Genomic DNA, 11519 nt, shown 5'->3' on the forward strand with positions numbered 1-11519 from the left:
ATGACGGAACAGTGATGAGTGGTCACGCCTCTTGACCTCTTTCTTCCAGGAACGCCCCCTCAGGCAAGGACAGACAACCAGACAGACACACAGAAGAAAGGGAGAAAGCACAGGTTGGGGGAAATGCAACAAACCACAACAGGACCTTGTTACAGTTCGCAGGAGATTCGAGCATTCACTTATGCATTGGACTTTGAGCACCTCACAAGCAGCCCACTCTACCCACAGATGCCGCACAGTGCCCTGTTATGCCACAAACTACTACAAAGAACTACTACAAACTACTATATTTGGGATTGTTATTGCCACTCTTCATTCTAACCCCAACCAGTCGTCAGACACTGCCTACCAAGAGATTAAATTCTGGAGTGTGGTCTAGACCGACTCTATCTGTAAAGTGTCTTGAGATAACTCTAGTTACGAATTGATACTATAAATAAAATTGAATTGAATCAAATAGATTCTTACCTCAGTTTATTGGAGTACAGAAACACCCGGGTTGATGGACTGAAGTCACCAGCACAGCTGCTGAGGAGCAGGCTTCTGCACTCAATCCTCCAGGTCACTGAAAAACCACAGCAGCCAGAGCTTGCCTGTCCCAGCACAGTCCACTGCAAAAGCAGTACTACCACCAAAAAGCCAAAACACCGCCCGCACTACCAGTGGGTGCCACAGTCCGCTACCAGCACCCAGCTGGGACATGGAAACCTGCAACAATCACAGAAACAACAGGTACCCAGGGGTCATACAACATCTGCACAGATGAAGATCACAAGCTCAGACAAAACAGGCGTCACGTCTTGCAGTCTCCAGAAGGTGGTACAAACCACAGACGGACCGCCGTCAGTGGGGCTCGGCCAGCGCCGAAACATTGCTAGAAAGCTTTGCTGCCGTCCTCGACCTGATCTGATCTGATCGGAGCTCCAGAGGGACATGGAGAGCTTGAGAACCCGTAGCAGAAGTAGATGGCGGTCCACCCGCAGCTGCAGGACCTGGAGCTCACCACCAGTGTTTCAGTTTGACTGTTAAAAGTGTTTAGATCATTAAAAGGTATTTATTTAGAAGCAGGCTGGCTGCTAGTTAGCTAACGCTAGCTTTCATGCTACATAAACAAGCCGGACAGAGTTGTCCCTCATCTGGCGATAGAAACCCCGCTGTCCCCGGCCGTCCTGTTGGCTCAGAGCTCCACAGACACACATCAGTTTTGCACCAAATGTACCGCAAGAAGTGTTGCAAAAGTTAAGGGGGGCAGACTTGTCGCTGTGTGATGCAAGATACCACATTACAGCGACAGATTCGATAGGTTGTAGTTGTACTGGAAAAGTGACTGAAGTGAGAAAAAAAATATACGAGTACAGATTTTTTTCTACACGCTCTCAAGTCATATTCTACAAGTGCTCACATTGCATCTTTGCGCTCTCACATTTTGCACCATATTTACCTTCACACGCATAGTACAACCAAGAGAATTCTTGGACTTGTGAGGTTAGCAAAAAAAAATAAAAAATACAAACCTTGTTTTGTTTAAATGATACGGTTAAGTTCTATCAGAGGAAATACCTGATACAGTTACACTTCAGTTGTGTTGTCCCAATGTTTACATGATAATCATATCATCCCTCGGCAATGCAAGATAGCAAGATAAATTGACTGATGAGTTGAATGCCTTAAGAAAACATAGTTCATTATATGTATGGCAGCTATTCTGCGTGTGTTTATGACCATGATTTGTTTTCAAAAAAATAGGGATGTAGAATTTTCTGTTAGGAATGTTCTGTTTACTGACGTCAATTAAGTGTGCAGCAGTGGAAGTATGGCAGCGCCTGTATGAGTAGCTCGGTATGGTCTGTTTATTCATAGATAACAGTGAATTTGACATTGAAAAAGTTACAGTTCTACCATGAAGTGCACAAAAAAGTAAGAAATGCGAGTGCCTTGGAAAATACTTCTTTTCCTAATTTGCATGTGCCATTCTGGGGCTTTTTTCTATTATACTTATTTTTGTAAAAAAAAACATATATATATATATATACAGATAGCGAGGGGCTATTCATAAAAGATTCAGGGCTGTAGCCTGTGACGTCCAGGCCTGAATGAGCTGTGAATGAGCACTGCAATATAGATATATATAGATATATGTCATATATACTATGAGGGATCCGAATTCAAGCCTCAACCACCAAATGCATTACATTAATAATAAGCAACAGTGAAAAATTGTATCATGCACTTACCATTGGACGTCTTCATTACAAAACTTATATCATATACAGCAATGCATCCTCAGCAGCAATCGCTGGCATGTCCCCTTCCTCCTCTCCATCCTCCGGCTTTTCTTGGTCCCGGTAAGAAACACCTTCATGAAACCTATTCACATCACCTGTATTAGCTCCATTGGGTTCACAATCACTATTGTTTCTAGGTTTTGATTGAGTCTCCACCTTTGGTCTCCACACCCTTCTCCAAGGCTAAGTTTCCAAAACGTTGTGCTTTGTCTAACAGGAAGTGGATGTAAGGTTAACATCAGATCACCCGTGTTGGCTTCAGGATTTTTGGTTGGTTTAATTAGTGTATTTATTTGTTTTTAAATCAAAATGTATTGTTTTCACACATTAAAAATAATAACTAAACCACAAAGAATTTTTTTATGGGTGCAATGGCTATCCTAGGCGTAGCTATAGCACGCCCAAGCCCCTCCCTGGCGCTGCCTATGCAAGTGAAAACTTACTGTGCAGAATAAGCAGATAGTATGAACGGAACTACTATTGGTCCATAGTGGCCGCAGCTGTACATGTATGCTTTTGTTCCGGACTATAATCAAGGCTTGAAGAAGTCAATTTCAGCAGTTGTACATTTCCATGCACTTGACCATGCTGTCGATTGCACTTAAAAACAAATCAGGATATAGTGTGTTTTATCACTAATGTAGAGCAGGAACACACGGTCCTAGGTTCCGTGACGACAGGATTGTGATTTGTTGTGCCACAGCGATTTAACAGCCGTGTTACCAGACGGATGTGGCAGGATATGGATCAGCTGTCCTTGTGAGACCAGAGCAGGAGGAGGTCATCCTTCACTGCATGTAAGCCATCTACATGACGGGTTGCTGACTGTAAGAAGATGCCGCGTCAGCTCCTGTTAGAGTTTCAGTGTTGTGTTGCTCAGGCCTGCAGAGCCTGATAGAGGTCGAAAGGCTGTCTGTTGTACAACATGTCAACACCTTCGTCATATTTCTGTAAGTGTGATGAAGCAGCTCGCAGCTCCATCACATAGCGAGTAAAAAGTCAAAGACAAACAGGATTTGCTTTTTTCTACCAGATGACTATACCAAATGTCTTTGAGAAAGTGTTAAGGTGATTATTAACATGATGTTGGCGAACAGGGGCTGCAAGGCCACCACCAGCTCTGTAGAGAAAAGAAATTGACCTGCCGGCTCGGCCCGCTTGATGTTGGAACAGCCAGCTCAGATTAGGGGTAACACGGTCCCACATTTGTCTATAGGCTACCTAAACTTTAAGGCATTGTGCTTTTCCGTTGTTTTCCCCCAAGAAATCCAGTATCATACACATACACTTGCACCTCCTTTCAGATGACATCCCAATCAGTGTTGGGAGTAACGCATTACAAAAGTAACGCAATTACAGTAATGTATTCATTTTTGCTGTAACGCAGTATGCATTACTAACTAACTTTCGGTAATATTATACTCGTTACAATCTCAGTAACGCGAGTTACAACCCACTTTAACGCAACATTTAGTGGTGTTTTGTTTTTGAATGAATCACTAACAACGCAAAACATTCTTCATAGAAAAAAAAAGCTGTGAGTGTTATTTACTTTTGCTGTATTCGATGGTTGAGGTGACTGCAGATACATTTGTGAGATGGATATTATTTTCAGGAGTTATGATGCTGCGTTGAAGCGAGCTGTCTCTGTTCCCGTAGTCAGAGCCAGAACCAGAGACAGAACGGACAACATCTGTGTCCCAATAGGTGACGGTTAGCACGGACAGCAGCTGACAGACAGAAACGTGTCGGAAATAATGTTTAGGCTTGCTACACATAATATCATTGCATTTTATCCGCTGTGGAGAGTAACCATGCCTGCAGTGGAATGGCTTCGTGTGACAACCTTGTCTTTTAATGTGACGATTTGTTCAATATGTTGCCGTTTTACAAACTAGAAAGTGAACAACTTAAGCTTGACAAACATGTTTTGTGTCTAGCGTCTCACGTTCATCTCAGTAAGCTGGCAAGAGTACACAACAGATAACGTCCATGTAGGTTGCTTCAAAATATAAGCACTTCCTGTGACGGTTCGCAGTAAAACTAAATTACTGTTAAACAAATGAGGTTGTGTACTTTTTCACATATTAGCTGTAAATCAAGTACTGTAAATAATGTAAATAGTGAGTTTTAATCACACTATAATTGAACACTAAATTTAGATTACCTTAGTTTTAAACTAAACATGAATTTCTTATTTAGGTGTTTTACAAACATTTTACAACAATGCCGTACTTCAAAACAACTGTAAGGTAGTTTTAATTAGAGTATTATTATTTTCTCCTACTTGCCTATTGTACGTTTTAATTATCTATTTGTATAGCTTTACTTTGCATATTCATATACATTTTACAACATATTATGAATAATCTATGATGTATTGAAGTGGATAAAGAGGAGACTTTATTGATCCAGTGGTGAAATTCACAAACTAGCTGCCAAGTCAAACTTCCCCTGTTATTTTGGTAAAAGTAACTCAAAAGTAATGCAAAAGTAGTGTAACGCATTACAATTTAGAGATTGTAGTTTAGTAATTTTGTAATTCTGGCGGCTGTGGCTCAGTGGTAGAGCGGTTCCCTGCCAATCGGAAGGTTGGTGGTTCGATCCTCACCCCTGCAGTCATTGCCGAAGTGTCCATGGGCAAGACACTGAACCCCGAGTTTCCCCCGGTGCTGCGCATCGGAGTGTGAATGTGTGTGTATGTTTATCTGATGAGCAGGTGGCACCTTGTACGGCAGCCCCGGCCACAGTGAATGAATGTGTGTGAATGGTGAATGTTTCCTGTAGATGTAAGAGCTCTTTGAGCAGTTGTTAAGACTGGAAAAGCGCTATATAAATACAGCACATTTAATATAACGTAATACTCAAAAATGACAGTAATCTATAATATGTTAGGTTTTGGAGGTAGCTTGCCCAACGCTGGTTAGGATACACGGCAAGCTATGATTGGTAGTGGCTCTCGGCCAAGTCACAGCAACAATTCATAATTCTATTCTCGGCACAAGAGTCTGGGTTGGTGTTAAACCAGAGACATATAAAAGTGTGCCAATTTACAGAAAAATACAAATAATGTTATATACATTAATGCAAATAGTAATAGACCAAGTATTGACCCTTGTGGTACCCCGTTACTGATGTCATTGATAATGTAGCCCCATTGGTCATAACAGTCTGAACTCTTCCTCTAACAATACTTAATACTATTGAGAATCCATACACAGTACTAATCATCAGTATGTTTGTGCTGTTCAATAATCATATTGTAACTGTAATGTCCTCTGTCTCCTGCAGGGGACACTAGCAGGACTTCAGAAGGATAGTGTTGTTGCTTCACCTGACTCACAGCCTGGAGGAGACGTTTGTGTGAATGAGACCCTGTAAAGTGGAAACTGAATGGTATTTAGACCAGAAAGCCTACACATGTGCGCGCACACACACACACACACACACACACACACACACACACACACACACACACACACTCTTAACAAACTTCCGTGTTGCTGCAGAGTGCAGATATGATTTTTCTCAGCTTTACTCTTCTGTCAGCTCCTCAGGCTGGAGTTGGGTCTGGTGGGCGTTATTGATCGGAGGAGCATCATCACCCACACTCGGCAACAAGCAAAGGTCAACAAAGGTGGTAGAGTCAGCTGTGAACCCTGAATACTTTCTCTGTTTATTGACTTCAACTCCTCTCTCTCTCACTGTTTCCAGTGGTCAGTTCAGATTATAAAATGTTCTGCAGCATCACAGTCACATCAGAGAGGAAATGCTTCTGGCAATCTGGCATGTAGTATTGATAGATTAATGAACAAAAGGTCATTTAGCTACAACAATATGTGAACTCTTTTGGCTTTATAAACAGGCTGCAGTATGGGTCAATTTGGGGCTTTTTGGGGGTTTTGGAGGTGTTTTGGACATGGACTTGTTTCCTCTGTCTTGTGTCATCCTTTCTGGGTGTTTAAGCTTGGAGATGACTCCGTCTGTTTGGCATTTTGATTTTGACTTGTCTTGATCTGGTAGTTAATTTGCTTAGGTTCCAGTGTTGTGGACATTTTTAGTGTGACTTGTCGCTGTTTTGTGGATGATTTGACTTGAAGATGCCTTGGTCTTGAGGGTGTTTTGCCTCCTGCTTTTTGTGGCTTTTTGGGTCCAACGGATAAGGGATCTTTCGACGTGTCTCTATAACATTGGTACTTTAAATCTGATTTGTCTTGGTCTTGTAAATGACTTGACTCTGACTTGTTGCAGTCTGCCATGTATTTAGAAATATACAGTGGGGCACGAAAGTTTGGGCACCCCAGGTAAAGAAGCCAAGAAAAGATGGAAAAATCTCCAAAAGGCATCAAATGACAGATTAGACATTGGTATAATAGGTCACAAAAAGTTAGATTTTATTTCCATCATATACACTTTCAAAATAACAGAAAACAAAAAAATGGCGTCTGCAAAAGTCTGGCCACCCTGCAGAGTTAAAACCTTGTACCCCCCCCCCCCCCCCCCTTTAGCAAGTATCACAGCTTGGAAACGCTTCTTGTCGCCAGCCAAGAGTCTTTCAATTCTTGTTTAAGGTATCTTCGCCCATTCTTCCTTCCAAAAGTCTTCCAGTTCTTTGAGATTTCTGGGCTGTCTGTCACACACTGCTCTTTTTTAAGGAGGATATTGGCATCTGAAAACCCTTTGCTAGCTTCTTATGGCCTTCTCTTGCTTTGCGAGCATCAACTATTTCCAGTTTCAGTTTTCTAGACTGCTTAGAAGAAGCCATGGTGCTGATTGTTGGGGCAAAGTCAGATGAGTCTGGGCATTTAAAACCTTAAGATTGACATCACCTGGTGTTTCCAGACGATGATTGAGAACAATCCATGACACTGTCAGGTCTCAGCTTTGCAAAGGGGGCGGTGCATGCTAGAAACTCTGCAGGGTGCCCAAACTTTAGCAGACGCCTTTTTTTTGTTTTCTATTATTTTGAAAGTGTAAATTATGGAAATAAAATAAAACTTTTTGATTGAAATTATACGAATGTCTAATCTGTCATTTGATGCCTTTTGGAGATTATTCCATCTTTTCTTGGCTTCTTTATGCACATTAATACAAATTTTACCAAACTATCGAGCCCCACTGTAAAATAATAAAAACAACTGTCAACTCCAGGGTGTTTTGACACTGATTTGGATGTGCCTCTGTAAGTTATGTTTTTTGTCTTTGACTTGTCTCCGCCTTGCAAGTGTTTTGACTTGGATTTGTCCTGGTCTAGACTTGTCTCTATCCTACCAAAAAAAACTAAGGGTGAGATTCAAATGCCATACCTAATTTGGGAAAAATGGGATTTTTTTTAAACCACTCTCCCATGATTTTAAATATATGAAATAATTTAAAAAACAGCTGTCAACTTTTGGCTCTGACTTGGATTTGATTCTGAATTGACAGGTGGTCTTGACTATTTTTATTATTACACTTTATTAATCCCACAAGGGGAAACTACACTTTTCACTCTGTTGTTATTACACACAGCCCAAACTACACACACATGCACTAATGGAGAGATGTCAGAGTGAGGGAGCTGCCCATGGAAAGGCGCCCCGAGCAGTTGGGGGTTCGGTGCCTTGCTTAAGAGCACCTTGGCAGTGCCAAGGAACTGGCACCTCTCCAGCTACCAGTCCACCACCATACTTTGGTCTGTACAGGGACTTGAACCAGCAACCCTCCGGTTCCCAACCCAACTCCCTATGGGCTGAGCTACTACCACCCCCAAGCTTCATAAAGACATCCTGAATAGCTTAAATGCACTATAGTATCAGCTGTTACTATATTAATGTTAAAAGAATTGAAATGAATTGAACTGAAAGACGTTTTCATCTGCATTGTACAGCTGAAGCTTGATGCCGGAGGACAAACAGTGAATATATTTTTATTTATTTCTGTTTTTGAGCAGAGCTTTGATAAATTCAGCAGCGGTGAACCCTGTTGGAGAAAAATAGACGTCGGATTTAGCTGCAGGAGATGAAGAAGCAGTATCATCCGGACGGCTGCGGACTCCTGAGATGGTAAAAAGCGAGCGGCTGCAGGGACTGCTGGGCAAAATGCTTGTAAACAAGCAAACAGCATAATCAGGCCAGCTCCCAGGGTCTGTACACAGCAGAAGTGTTGGAGTGTTTGGAAAGTGTAAAATAATTATTCATGAGTTCTTCCTTGGAAGCAGGTGAGTGTGTTTGGATGCTTGCCCTGAAAAACAGAATTCACATACAAATATTCCAGCAGAAACACAGAAGTCGACCATCTGAAAGCTGGTGAAATACTGAAATATTAATCAATTCTAATTATCTTTATTGTTCCATAAGAGGAAATGCAGCAGGGCAGCTTCAAGGCACAAGGGCCCAAGCCTCAACGTGGCAAAGAGAGAAACCTGTGGTCTCTGTTGCCCTTTATTAAACATTGTATTATAGAGTTTTTACAATGAAAACTACCTGTTAGGTTGATACAAGTGAAGTCGAGCAACAGACTGTTTTTAAAGCCTAGCCACACAGATTTCAAATTATCATTCCGAAATCTTCGATGGTTGCTAAAGATTGTTAGTGTCCACCCGATGTAAGTCCAATATTCACTCACTTTTGGCTCAGTGTTTGGTCCCCACCAAGTCCTGAGAGCAATATCTGTCTTCAACTGTGTCTATCTGCTATTTGGTGTACAGGGGTGTTGAAGTACTCAAGATTGTTCTGAAGACCAATTTTCTAGGTCTCGTCTCAGAATCGACCGTATTTCTACTCGGCCTTGTCTCGGTCTCAGATAAAGAGGACTCAGGATTATATTTCCAGACTGGTCAAGACCACAACTGCGGGGATTTTGCTAAATGCCTATGCATTGTCTGATTCATGCCTATGTGTTAAAACTTGCAAATGCAACCAATAACTTGACTTGTACCTGATTTGAAATGTGTGACCATAAACCCCCCTTTCCCCTGCCCCCTTTACACGCACTCCCAAGAAAGTGAATGCGGAGACAGGAGAAGAAGCTCTGGCTGTCTAACACAAATCTGGTCTTGATCTAGGCTGGGTCACGCCCCACCTTGGTCTTGGTCTTGACTTGGCCTCAACCCAAGTGCAAAGTATCAGTCTCGTTTTGGTCTTCATACACTCTGGTCTTGGTGATGGTCTTGGACTGGTTTAGGTGGTCTTGATTGTAAAACACTGGTGTACAGTTGGTTTTTGAAGCAAGCTGGTTTTTAAAGCTGAAGAGAACTATGATGAACATTTGTTGTGATTTTGGATATTTCGCAAGGGCAGTTCATCTCAAACAAGCCTAAAGATTCAGTTTTGGAGTCAGCCTCAAGTGGCCACTTAATGAACTGCAGTTTTTGGCACTTCATTTTTCAGCACCATAGGTTGCTGCTTGGTTCAGACCTAAAATATTCAGATGTCTTTCTGACTGCATTTACTGAAAAGTTTTTTTGTTATTATCTGACGAGACGCATCAGAGGGAGCTTAAAGGGGTCTGACATCAGATCAGTTGATCACAGTGGCTCCTCAGGTGAGTCTAGGTCTGTTTTTGATCAGTTTGTCTTTTTGCTCTGAAACTCTGATCATCTTATGTAACCACACAGCTTTGTGTTGTTGCCATGGCGTCGATATCTGACACTCTGCTGCAGCGCCTACATGATTTAGGTGGCACAGTCACATCTGAAGCAAACACACACACACACACACACACACACACACACACAGTAGAAAAGAAGTGTGTGTGTGTGTGTGTGTGTGTGTGTGTGTGTGTGTGTGTGTGTGTGTGTGTGTGTGTGTGTGTGTGTGTGTGTGTGTGTGTGTGTGTGTGTGTGTGTGTGTGTGTGTGTGTGTGTGTGTGTATCACAGTGAGGGAGAAAAGACAGAAAACAGTATTTAGTATCTGCTGCCTTTGTGAGCTGCTGCTTTTTAAATGGTTCCACCGATATATTTATACAGAAAATACACACACACACACACACACACATATAGATGTAATGTTATGTTATTAATACATGTAAAAAGAAGGTCTAACTAAGTGGCCGGGTATGCTCATTTGGTAGAGAAGGTGCACACATATAGAGGTTTACTCCTCGATGCAGCAGCCCTAGGTTTGACTCCGACATGAGGCCCTTTGCTGCACGTTATTCCCTCCTCTCTCTCACTTTTCATGACTTCATCTGTCCTGAGGAAATAAAGGCCTAAAATGCCCCAAAAAGTCTAAATCATTATTGAGGTCTGCAGTCTAATCTTATCCTTGCAGCTAGGAACTGTTGTTGCAGCTTGTTGTAGTTTGTTCATTTAAAATGGCACATGACGTTTTAGCTCACTTTCAGTCAGTGTCAATGTATTACAGTAAGCATGAAGGGAACAATTCCAATAAAAGTTATCAGTCCTGCAGTTTGTCTTTAATCCCTGGGATCTCACACAAAACAAACCAAAAACCAACCTGAAATGGGGATACAGAGAGGAGAAAAACACTCCCAATGTTAGCATTTAACTCAAAGCCCTGCTAAGGCTGAATCTCATTTCTCCATCTTACCCCTCCCCCTTCCCCTTCCCCCTAGCCCTTGGTCCTCGAAACCATGGTGGTAAGGGCTATGGGGTTAAAACCCACCCCTATGAAATGGGACACCCCTTGGTTCCATCACCGTATTGATCACAAACTTCCAAGATGCAATCTGCAAGTGTGTCTATGTTGATTGCGTGGGTTTTGACAACAGTTTCATATGCATTTATATATTTTATAGTTATTTTATGTTCACTTTGGTAGTGGTGGTGCCGATGCTCTTATCTGTGTAGTACTTAGGTCTGTTTGCAATACATATTTGCATACACACTGCATGGTGTGTTGTATATCTGTTTCACCGTTTTGAATGTCATTGATGTTCAGAAAAACTTTCTTTGGTAACAAAAATCTGTCTTTATTGCCAAATAAATTAAACATAACAGGCAAAACATGACATAAAATAACATTATCAACTATTAGAACCATAATTTACATGTCACAAATATATTAAAAAGGCACTCAATTGTATAAAACAAAAGAAAAAAACACAAGACCACAAACAAACCAATTAACTACAGCTGTTCTGATATTCCAGACCAGTCTTATGCTTGTTGGCCAGTAACCCCCCCACCCCTCACATTTCATCCGTATCCCGTATCAAAACCAACAACAAAATACAAGATTCAAGATTCAAGAACTTTATTTGCCATTTGTGTTTTCACACATAGGAACTCT

The sequence above is a fragment of the Etheostoma spectabile genome, chromosome 4 (genome assembly GCF_008692095.1).
Source record: "Etheostoma spectabile isolate EspeVRDwgs_2016 chromosome 4, UIUC_Espe_1.0, whole genome shotgun sequence".
In the NCBI taxonomy this organism is placed as follows: domain Eukaryota; kingdom Metazoa; phylum Chordata; class Actinopteri; order Perciformes; family Percidae; genus Etheostoma; species Etheostoma spectabile.